The 12,225-nt window shown below is 45.0% G+C and overlaps 1 protein-coding gene across 3 annotated transcripts in view; it reads right to left on the bottom strand.

The window, feature by feature from the left end:
• Positions 1-12,225, bottom strand: part of RPS6KA5 (ribosomal protein S6 kinase A5) — a 185,463-nt gene that overhangs the window by 139,404 nt on the left and 33,834 nt on the right. The gene's annotated exons all lie outside the window — the stretch shown is intronic.

The raw sequence follows: 12,225 nt of genomic DNA, 5'->3' as shown, positions 1-12,225 counted from the left end.
AGAGAATAATGCTTCTGAAGCCATTTCAAGTAGGTTTCTTGGTATAGGACTGAGGCACTCATATACTAGATTTTATTCAGTGAATTAGTTACTTATTAAATTTGCAATAAGCTGTGAAAATGGAATTTAATAGAAAAGACTGTGGATATTAAAGGGAATATCAGCATCATGTGAAGCTACCAGACAGCCTTATTGAGAACACTGGTCCTCATTCACTCATTTAAGAAACACTTACTAGGTGCCTCCTCACACTTGAACCAAGGGCTAGGTCTGCAGCCAACAAGTACAGGATTTAAACTAGCCAAGACGAGAGAATGGCTGGGAGTTTCTGGACCAGAAGAAGGGTTGGAACAAAAGCATAAGTAGGAATACATATTTTCCTACCAGAGAATATGAGCTATAATAAACATGTGGGAAAAACAGTAAAAACATGACATAAAACAGATACAAGAAATGAGCTGATTCCAAACCTAGAATGCCAGACTAGTTTTAACTGAATCAAAAATATTGAATCCATAAGTAACAGAAGCTCTTGACAAGACCACAGTAAGGCTTCAGGAAGGCTACTCCAGCAGCAGCGTGCTGGTCATGGGGACAGAGTGAGGGAAGACGGGAACGAGAAGCTGGGAGGTTACTGCAACAAACTGGATGCGTGCTCATGAGGATCGAGTCCAAGTAACGACAGAAACTAAAAGGAAGAGGGAATAACGACCCTAAGAGTCACTGACACAGGGCTTCTCTGGTGGCGCAGTGGTAAAAAATCCACCTGCCAGCGCAGGAGGCATGGGTTCAATTCCGGGGGTCCAGGAGGATCCCCCTGCCGCAGAGCAACTGACCCCGGGAGCCACTGCTCCTCAAGGCCCTGGGCCCGGGTGCTTGTGGTCCACAACCAGACAGACCACGGCAACGAGACACTCACGTACCCCAACTAGAGAAAAGCCCGCGGCAAGGAAGGCCCAGCACAGTCAACAACAAGTAAGTAAAATAGTGTGTGTGTGTGAAGAATCGCCGAGATGCTCACTTCAAGGAGCATCTGCCGAACACCTGACTTGGGAGCTAAGACTACAAAAGCAGACAGGACAGGGCTCCCCACTTTCAGAGACAAACTACCTGAACTTCTGCTCCATTTCCCCCAAGAAACCGTGGTGAGTGGCAGTTACTGACAGAACCTTGCTGAAAGGGGAAGTTGAAGGGAAGTTGGAAGGGGAAGTCTGGGGTTTCCACGTCGGTTTTGAAGTTATGGCATGCCATCCCAAGGGCTCTTGTGTGGGCAGTTCTAGACGAGAAACTGCAGACACAGACAGCACGTGGATGGGGTTCAGGACACACTACCCCGAAGCACAGGACCTCGGTAGAGGGAATATTTTAGGCTGAAGGAATTTGAGAAACAGCGCAGGCAAGGGCTCTCTGACCTTCTCCTGAAGTCACCCCCAGACCCTCCTGTGCAAGGGCACGCTCCCCCCACACCCAGAGGAAAGGAGTACCCTTACCTCTCAAGCCAGGGACACAGAGACGAATCAGAACAAACAGGACCCGCTAAGCTTCCCCCAGTTCACTACCCACACCCTTTTCCCATGAGGCTCCGTTTTTCATTAAACCTAATATTAAAAACCTCAGGTTTAACCATTTCTCTAAGTCTTTATTTCCTCATGAAGGTCGCTAAGTAACATAAAACTTACATGAAATCAACTTATATACTTCTCTGTTGTTAACTGTCTTCTGTTACAGGAATCCAAATTGAGAATTCAGAAGAGTGAAGAGAAGAGTTTTTTTCTTTCCTCCCCTACAATGCCCAGAGTTTTTAAAAGGGGACAAGGGCTAAAGTTTTAAGAGGAAAACTCTTCAGGAGATCACAAAAAGAGGGCAAATCTTGATGATGACCAAGAGTTAGGACGCAAGGAGAAAAAGGGCCAGAGAAAGGACTAGAAATCAAACAATGTATAGAATCCAAGGAAAGACAAATGTCAATTGAAAACTGACCATCAGTGAAGTCACGCTGTGATACAATGATAAATATATATATTTGGTCTTAGTCCTAAAAGCTTAAGAATCTCCTGAGAGTGGTAAGAGTCGCCTGAGAGTTACCAAGGGGCTTGTTGCTGAGGACCCCTGACAGCTGCAGGATGGGGCTGGTGGCGGACACCAGGGACTCTCCGCCCCCACCCTCTGCCCGCCTTCCCACCCCAGGGGAAGAAAGAGGGGCTGGACAGTGAGTTAATCCCCAGCGGCCATTATTCAATCCATCACGCCTGTAAAGAAACATCCATGAAGACCCCTAAACAACAGGGCCTGGGGGTCAGAGAGGTTCCGGGTTGGTGCACACACAGAGCGGCAGGCACAGCGGTCTTCCCTGAGAGTTCCAGAAAGTTCCACACTTCCCAGCACCTCCCCCATCCCATATACCCAGCCCAAAGAATCTCTTCCCTGTGGGTGATCCTGAGTTGCTGCTGTATGAATAAATGAAAGTTGTATGAGTAAAATAAATAAATCGAGCCTCCAATCTACACAGGGAGGTCAAGGTACAAAGGTGGGGATGGAAAAACAAAATAATATCCTGAAAAGTAATGGATACTGATAGTTTTATTCACGAAATGGAGCTATAAAGGGAAGGAGTTAAGGAAATGGGAAAGAATCCTATGAAACTTTTCCAGCTTGGAAGGCAGATGAATGAGAACACCCACGGACAAAGGGAATACGGGAAAGGCTGGGGGGTGTTTTAGGGAGCAGATCCCTCAGAAAGTGATAAACAATGGGATGCTGGTCAGAAAGGGTCAGAGAGAAGGACTACAGGACAGAGTGAAGACAAGGACATGTTAAGGCTTCATGGTCAGGAAAAAAGATTATGTGCAGCCTTCCTAAGGGATACAAACAGCCTCTGCCAGAGAAGCTGGGCCCTGACACAAGAGTCAGATGCCTCAGAAATCAGCTCGGCTAAAGTGTACAACAGACAATGAAGTGAGGTCTATGAAAAATAACTGTGAGCAGGGTAGAAGGATTTGAAGGCTCCTCCATTGGCTCAGAGGGAAAGAAGCCACCTGCAATGCAGGAGATGTGAGAGAGGCAGGTCAGGAAGACCCCCTGAAGGAGGAAACGGCAACCCACTCCAGTATTCTTGCTGGGAAAATAGCACGGGCAGAGACTGGCGAGCTGCAGTCCACAGAGTGGCAAAACAGTTGGGCACGACTGAACACAGCACACAACAATCAAAAGAACTAAATAGTTAAAGAATATTAAACATTTAAGAACAAAGACAGACCGGACAAAAGGAGAACTAGGAAAGGGTGCCAAGCTGGGCCGTGGTTTCTAGCACTTTCCTGTGAACAACCTAATCAACAGCTTCGAACACCAGGCTCCCAAGGAAGGAACACCCCATCCTGGAGACGGCTGTACTGTGCTCTTGAGCTCTTCTGTCTTTAGCTATTAGAACATACAACCATTCCCCTTTTCTCCTAATTCCATGCTCCCCCAAGCAAACCACTTTTCAGTTGATACCTTTACCCAAAAAGAAAAATGTGCTAATTAAGGACACACGATACTTCATGCACTTGTTGATTTGTATTGCCCACTGTAAGCTGGTAAAACGTCACCAGGGTTTATTACATCAGTCTGCTGTGATTAAAACTACAAGTAGATGCATGAAATCGAAGAATGAGGAGAACACACAAACAGTATAATGATCCAACACTGAGTCCTATCTGCTGCCAACAAGGAACACTTAGCTAACAGCCATACATGCAGGACACAGCAGTTGTATACCACGCCCCTGTCAATGGTTTTCTGACTTTTTCATTTTAAAAGAAAAGGAGAACAATTATAAAAAGCAACATTTAGTTGAGATTTAGTTGTCAATGCAAAAGGAAGCAGAGAAAATTCTAGTCTATTGCCAATGAAACAAATAATGAAGCTATAATTTATTATAAATCTATGATCTGCAGAATACTATCGACTTCTACAACTTAAACATGGTCAACACAAAACTTTGCCAATTTTCAGATACTTAACTGATTTTTTTTTTCTTGAGACATTAACTCATCAATTTAAAAAAAAAAAAAAGAGGGAAACAAAAACTAACAAGTTAATGAAAAAGTTCCCATTTTTGGTAAAGAAAAAAGTTTTGGACCTGGCCCAAATTCCCTATTCCTCAAGAATTAGTTTCACCTTCCCCTTTCCAGCACCTTCAGTGGTAAAGACATCAACATTAATCTCTAATTTCCAAGTGCCGGTGTGAGCAAGATCACATCACAGCATTGTGGGCACCTTCCTCTTTTTAAAACTTTTCTATGACCTGTGACAGAGAAAGTCTCAGGGATGGGACGACTGTAATCCCACCATCCTGATACTAGCGACCCACATTTTGTGTTCATTTCTGCTCTTTTGCTGATATGGCCGTATCCCCGTCACCAGCAGGGGCCTGCCAGCTCCCGAGAATCTAGACTGACGGGCTTGAGTCCTGCAGACCCTCAGCCTGTGCAAGTCAGATGCCCCCAGCCCAGGGCTCCATGAGGCGCTCAGCAGACACCCTCAGCTCCCTCCGAGGCCTGAAGGTCATCGCGGTTCTGTACTGCAAGCAACCAAGCGAGGCTTGGATCCCTCTCTGCGTTTTATGAAAGACAAAAATGAAAGTGAAGTCGCTCAGTCATGTCCAATTCTGTGCGACCCCATGAACTGTGGCCTAACAGGCTCCTCCATCCATGGGATTCTCCAGGCAAGAATACAGGAGTGGGTTGCCATTTCCATCTCCAGAAGATCTTCCCAGCCCAGGGACTGAACCCGGGTCTCCCACATTGCGGGCAGACGCTTTACCATCTGAGCCACCAGGGAATGAAAGACAAAAGCAAAACCCAAACACACACAAAAAGCCTTCCTGAGCACAAAAGACTTGAGCGAAGACTTCGGGGAAGGCAGAGGGCAGCAGGCATGGCAACAACGGAAAGGACACTGGAAGCGGGAACATCCCTTATCCCTCCCCACCCTCCACCCCCCGGGGAGGTCGTTCTCTCACCCACCCCTGGTCTCACATCCGGTGTCTGACTTTTCTCCTTTTCTCGCTCCCTCCTCATTAGGAACAAACCAACAAATCTGGTCCCTTGTTTCTTATCAAGCGGTTCCTCCACTCTGAACCTCTCAGTCCCGGCTGACACCTGGACTCACAGCCCTGGAGAGCCCGACCAGAAGGCGACCTCGGGGCACTTACTGCCATACCAGGGATGCTGGGGCCCACTGCTGCCGTAAGACATCCCTCTTCCCCTTGCTGACTTCATAGGCTTTTAGGCAGGGTCACACACTGTGAGTGCATTGTGTGTGTGTGCGTCCTAACTCGCTTCAGTTGTGTCCGGCTCTTTGTGACCCCATGCTAGGCTCCTCTGTCCGCGGGATTCTCTAGGCAAGAACACAGGAGTGGGTCGCCATGCCCTCCCCCAGGGGATCTACAGTCTGCTCACTGAAGAAACATTGCGAATGGTTACTTGGGGCCAATACAGTACAAAGCCCTGGTGAGCAGACACGTTCTGAAGTCAAGGAGCACAGGGTCCAGTGCGCGCACTCGGGCAGGTGAGCAGCCCAGGGTGCCAGCAACAGCAGAGGAGTAAGAGGCAGGGAGAGCAGAGGCGCACGAGGGAGCATCGCCCGCAGTGCAATGCTGCGGAGGCCAGGCACTGACGGACAGCACACAGCTTACCAAGGACACGGAGAGCGTGGCCTGCCTGGGGATCTGCAAAGGGGTCAGTTCAGTTCAGTCGCTCAGTCGTGTCTGCACTGGACTGCAGCAGGCCAGGCCTCCCTGTCCACCACCAACTCCTGGAGTTTACTCAAACTCATGCCCACTGAGTCGGTGATGCCATCCAGCCCTCTCATCCTCTGTCGTCCCCTTCTCCTCCCACCTTCAATCTTTCCCAGCATCAGGGTCTTTTCAAACGAGTCAGCTTTCCACATCAGGTGGCCAAAGTACTGGAGTTTCAGCTTCATCATCAGTCCTTCCAATGAATATTCAGGACTGATCTCCTTTGGGATGGACTAATTGGGTCTCCTTGCAGTCCAAGGGACTCTCCAGAGTCTTCTCCAACACTAGAGTTAAAAAGCATCAATTCTTTGGTGCTCAGCTTTCTTTATAGTCCAACTCTCACATCCATACATGACCACTGGAAAAACCATAGCCTTCACTAGACAGATCTTTGTTGACAAAGTAACATCTCTGCTTTTTAATACACTGCCTAGGTTGGTCATAACTTTACTTCCAAGGAGTAAGCGTCTTTTAATTTCATGGCTACAGTCACCATCTGCAGTGATTTTGGAACCCCCCAAAAATAGTCTGCCACTGTTTTCCCATCTATTTGCCATGAAGTGATGGGACTGGATGCCACGATCTTAGTTTTCTGAATGTTCAGCTTTAAGCCAAATTTTTCACTCTCCTCTTTCACTTTCATCAAGAGGCTCTTTAGTTTTTCTTCACTTTCTTTCATAGGGTGGTATCATCTGCATATCTGAGGTTATTGATATTTCTCCCAGCAATCTTGATTCCAGCTTGTGCTTCATCCAGTCCAGTATTTCTCATGATGTACTCTGCATATAAGTTAAATAAGTAGGGTAACAATATACAGCCTTAACATACTCCTTTCCCAATTTGGAACCAGTCTGTTGTTCCCTGTCCAGTTCTAACTGTTGCTTCCTGACCTGCATACAGATTTCTCAGGAGGCAGGTCAGGTGGTCTGGTGTTCCCATCACTTTAAGAATTTTCCACAGCTTGTTGTGATCCACACAGTCAAAGGCTTTGGCACAGTCAATAAAGCAGAAATAGATGTTTTTCTGGAATTCTCTTGCTTATCCTATGATCCAATGGATGTTGGCAATTTGATCTCTGGTCCCTCTGCCTTTTCTAAATCCAGCTTGAACATCTGGAAGTTCACGGTTCACATATTGTTGAACCCTGGCTTGGAGAATTTTGAGCATTACTTTGCTAGCATGTGAATGAGTGCAATTTTGCGGTAGTTTGAACATTCTTTGACATTGCCTTTCTTTGGGATTGGAATGAAAACAGACCTTTTCCAGTCCTGTGGACATTGCTGAGTTTTCCAAATTTGTTGGCATACTGAGTGCAGCACTTTCACAGCATCATCTTTTAGGATTTGAAATAGCTCAACTGGAATTCCATCACCTCCACTAGCTTTGTTTGTAGTGATGCTTCCTAACGCCCACTTGACTTCACATTCCAGGATGTCTGGCTCTAGGTGAGTGATCACACGATCGTGATTATCTGGGTCATGAAGATCTTTTTTGTATAGTTTTTCTGTGTATTCTTGCCACCTCTTCTTAATATCTTCTGCTTCTGTTAGGTCCATACCATTTCTGTCCTTTATTGTGCCCATCTTGCATGAAATATTCCCTTGGTATCTCTAATTTTCTTGAAGAGATCTCTAGTCTTTCCCATTCTGTTGTTTTCCTCTATTTCTTTGCACTGATCACTAAGGCAGGCTTTCTTATCTCTCCTTGCTATTCTCTGGAACTCTGCGTTCAAATGGGTATATCTTTCCCTTTCTCCTTTGCCTTTAGTTTCTCTTCTTTTCACAGCTATATGTAAGGCCTGCTCAGACAGCCATTTTCCCTTTTTGCATTTTTTTTTTCTTGGGGATGGTCTTGATCACTGCCTCTGGTACAATGTCATGAACCTCTGTCCATAGTTCTTCAGGCACTCTGTCTATCAGATCTAATCCCCTCAATCTATTCTCACTTCCACTGTATAATCGTAAGGGATTTGATTTAGTTCATACCTGAATGGTCTAGTGGTTTTCCCTACTTTCTTCAATTTAAGTCTGAATTTGGCAATAAGGAGTTCATGATCTGAGTCACAGTCATTTCCCAGTCTTGTTTCTGCTAACTGTATAGAGCTTCTCCATCTTTGGCGAAGTCTACAGTCACCTCTGCATTTAATTCTATTGTGAGAAAGGACTTTATCAACACCCTTTCCTTCTTCTATTTTCCAGACTACATGCTGCTAAGCGTGCCAGTCTGGTTTCCATTAGCACTTAAAATGCGGCAGCCTTGGATCAGGCATCAGACTGCAGGAATCAGTGCTTACAGCTGTGAACTTTCACAGGCTGCGGCCAACTTATTTTTCAAGCTCAATCCCACCTACCAAAAATGTTAATCTTAATTCATGATGAACTATCTAATTTAATGCCATGAACGCTGGAGATCAAAGAAACTAAAGTCATCCTGCCTTGGCCCATCCTCCCTCCACTTCAGCTTTCACTGTGTTTTCTTCAACGCAGCCACACTCCGACCCCTCGTCTGTGGTTTGGAAGAAAGGTCCCAGAGGGATCTCGATAGCAGGTGCGCCCCTATGTCCCCTCTTTTTGAATCAAAGATGAAGTGTGTATCCCATTTTCCTGATGCCAAGTTGAGCAATTATGACAAGGGTATGAGCAGAATTATGCTGCCATGAAAAAGGTTCAGGCTGTTTGTGCCTCTTAATAATGTACACTACCATTTAAATTTTTCTTTTATTTTAAAGTTGTTTCAAAATCCAAAGCTGCAAGAACAGACAATTCCCATATTCATAATCACTAATTTTTAACATTCTGCCACATTTGTCTTCTGTTTTACTCATACATTCATATTCACAGACACAATTACTTATTTTTATGATCTGCTTCAGAGTAGTTTGCACACATCATGCACCCTACACTTCAGTAGTTCAGAGTGAAAAGTAGAAGTGTTAGTCACTCACTCGTGTCCGACTCTTTGTGGCCCCCATGGGCTGTGGCCCTCTGTCCACGGCACTCTCCAGGCAAGAGTAGTGGAGCGGGTCGCCATGCCCTCCTCCAAGGGATCTTCCAAACCAAGAACAAAACCCAGGTCTCCCACACTATAGGCAGATTCTTTACTGTCTGAGCCACCAGGGAAACCCTAGTAGTTCAGAGTGCTTTTCCTAAAAACTCTCTTAAGTAATCTCAGTACAGTTATCAAATTCAGAAAGTTTGGTATTGATAAAATAATCTACGGTCCCTTTGAGCTTCCCAGAAGGGTAAAGAACACCTACCAATGCTGGAGACGTGGGTTCGATCCCTGGGTTGGGAAGGATCATTCCAGTATTCTTGCCTGGAGAATTCCACGAACAGGGGAGCCTGGCAGGCTGCAGTCCATGGGGTCATAAAAGAGTCATACATGACGAAGTGACTGAGCATGCATGCACGGTCCCTTTTCTGATGTGTCAACTGTCTGATGTCCTTTGTGATGGCTAATTTTACATGTCAACCTGCCTGGACCACAGAGTGCCCAGATATTAAGTCAAACACTATGTCTTTCTGGATGGCGCTGTGGGATAAGGTTACTATTTAAATCGGTGAACTCTGGGTAAAGCAGTTTGCTCTCCATAAAGTTAGGAGTGCACAGCGGCACTCCATCATCAAAAGGAAGTGACCAGCGGGAGCCCGGGGCTGAGCAGGTGCTGAAGGCACAACTACGCGCTGTGAAGAGGCGGCTCGCGCGCCGGTGGGCCCACTCCTGCTCCACTGCCCTCTCAGCCTGCAGTGCTGGCCCAGGGGAGCCCCTGAGGGCAGCAGACAGAAGAGACAAGACTCAGGCCTGGGTCACAGATGGCTCTGTGCCACACAGACGGTCGCAAAAACACTGGCTCCTTTCTGGGGCGCTACTGAAGGCAGTGCTGATGAGACCATGTGACCAGCTACAGACATGAAGACTGTAATGGTCAGTCCTGTTTTGTTCTGTGATTAGTAATGTGTTGTTTCTTCCTTGCTTTGTTACCCTACTAATAATATGTTTGTGGGGAAGTGTGTGCGTATAAAACAAGTATCTTTATTCTCTTCCCTCTCTTAACCCCTTATGTAACATGATGTATTAAATTTATTTCACAGTATTTAAGTTACAGGATGTCAAGGAGTAGAATAAACATCACTCAAGGACTTTGAATCCTCTTCTGAGGAAAGGTTTATTGTGTTTTTCATTTTACACAGGATAGTTGTAAAATAGTAGCTGCAAGTGTCACCTTGCTATTGTTTTTATTTGGGGATTAAGTATGGTTTAAAGAGATGCATACTGCTGTCCAGATATTTGGCCACTCAGACATTATTCTGGGTGTCTCTATGATGATGTTTTTGATTAACATTTAAATCTATGGGCTTTGAGTAAACCAGACTGCCCTCCATAATGTGGATGGGTCTTTTCAATCAACTGAAAGCCCAAAAAGAACAAAAAGACCAGCCTCCGGAAAGGAAGAGAGAATTCTCCGATCGGAACAGTGCCTCTTCTGGATTTTAGGCCTCCTGGCCTACCCTGTAGACTTTAGATTTGCCTCCACATCAGATGAGCCAATTCCTTATAATAAATCTCTTTCTCTGTGTATACATATTCTATTGGCTCACTTTTTTGGAGAACCCTGACTAACACATCCTTTAATAGAATTTTTTTCCTGCATACAAAGTCCAGTATATAATCACATATTGTATTTATCTCTTTAATCTCATTTAATCTTGAAGATGTCCTCAACCTTTGTCTTTTATAACTGACATTTTTTGAAGAACAGAGGTGTTTGTTTAAATAGAACCTTCTGTTTGACTGACACTTCCTGATGATTCAGGTTCTGTGTGACAACTAGAACACTACTCAAATCACCTGTGCTTCTCAGGTATCACGATCAGAAGCATATGAGGTCAGCCTATTTCTCACTGGTGACACTATCTTCGTTCACTTAGTCAAGGAGCTGTCCTGTTTCTCCATCATACAGGTACCAGTTGGGGCCATTAAGGTACCCTCAGTTCAGTTCAGTTCATTTCAGTCGCTCAGTCGTGTCTGCTCTTTGCAACCCCTCTTTGCAGCACACCAAGCCTCCCTCTCCATCACCAACTCCCGGAGCTTGCTCAAACTCATGTCCATTGAGTCAGTGATGCCATCCAACCACCTCATCTTCTCGTCCCCTTCTCCTCCCGCCTTCAATCTTTCCCAGCATCAGGGTCTTTTCCAATGAGTCAGTTCTTTGCATCAGGTGGCCAAAGTATTGGAGCTTCAGCTTAAGATACCCTATTCCTCATCAAACTCACACCTAAATTTAGCTTCCACTGATGAGTCTTGCTAATCTTTACTATCATCATTACAAAATAATAATTTTTCACCCTTCCACTCCTTCCACACTTATCAGTCAGGACCAGACTGAGAAGAATCCTCTCTTCTTCCTATCTATCACCAGAGTCTTCATGGATTACTGTTTTTTTAATGACTTAAAATCCATTCTTGCCCTGTTGACCCATATTTGGTCAGTGGAAACAGCTTCAAGCTAGCTCTCTACCCTTCAGACACAACTCCTTCATTTTCTTTCCTTCCTTTTGAAGTGCTTCCTTGCTTTCTCTTAAGTAGCCTTGATTCCTTTTAATGGGAAATGGTATTAGAAACCAAGATCTGGGTGTCAGTTGTGCTCATTGCTACTGGAATATCTTGCCTTCTAGGCTCTTTCATGAACAGAACTAGGAAATAAATGCTTATATCATTTTATACATATAGATATACACACACATATTTAAATCTGCTATGCAAATACATACATTGTATAAGAACTTATACTGTATAAAGACTTGTGTTTTACACATTTATGACATGTGTGTTTCAAAATATTGTCAGGGATTCCTCATTCAACTGGTGCATGATCATTTCCTTACCATCTCTGACTAAAAGAATTATTTGTATGTGAAATTATTTGAGCTTATTTCTTATTTACTAGTTTCAATCAGTTCAGTCGCTCAGTCGTGTCTGACTCTTTGTGACCCCATGAACCACAGCACGCCAGGCCTCCCTGTCCATCACCAACTCCCGGAGTTTACCCAAACTCAAGTCCATTGAGTCAGTGATGCCATCCAACCATCTTATCCTCTGTCGTCCCTTTCTCCTCCTGCCTTCAATCTTTCCCATCATCAGGGTCTTTTCCAATGAGTCTGTTCTTTGCATCAGGTGGCCAAAGTATTGAAGCTTCAGCTTCAGCATCAGTCCTTCCAATGAATATTCAGGACTAATTTCCTTTAGGATGGACTGGTTGGATCTCCTTGCAGTCCGAGGGACTCTCATGAGTCTTCTCCAGCACCACAGTTCAAAAGCTAGTTTAAGTCACCACAAATGAACCAAAAAGCATATAGTAATTTACAGGAAGTACAAGAGTAGCAATCTAACTCTGAATGATGAAACCCAAATGCTATTGTTGAATGGATGGGATATGAAGCACACCA

This window comes from Dama dama, chromosome 12 (genome assembly GCF_033118175.1).
Source record: "Dama dama isolate Ldn47 chromosome 12, ASM3311817v1, whole genome shotgun sequence".
Lineage (NCBI taxonomy): Eukaryota > Metazoa > Chordata > Mammalia > Artiodactyla > Cervidae > Dama > Dama dama.
The sequence above is the reverse complement of the archived record's forward strand: the minus strand, read 5'-3'. Positions and strand labels throughout refer to the sequence as shown.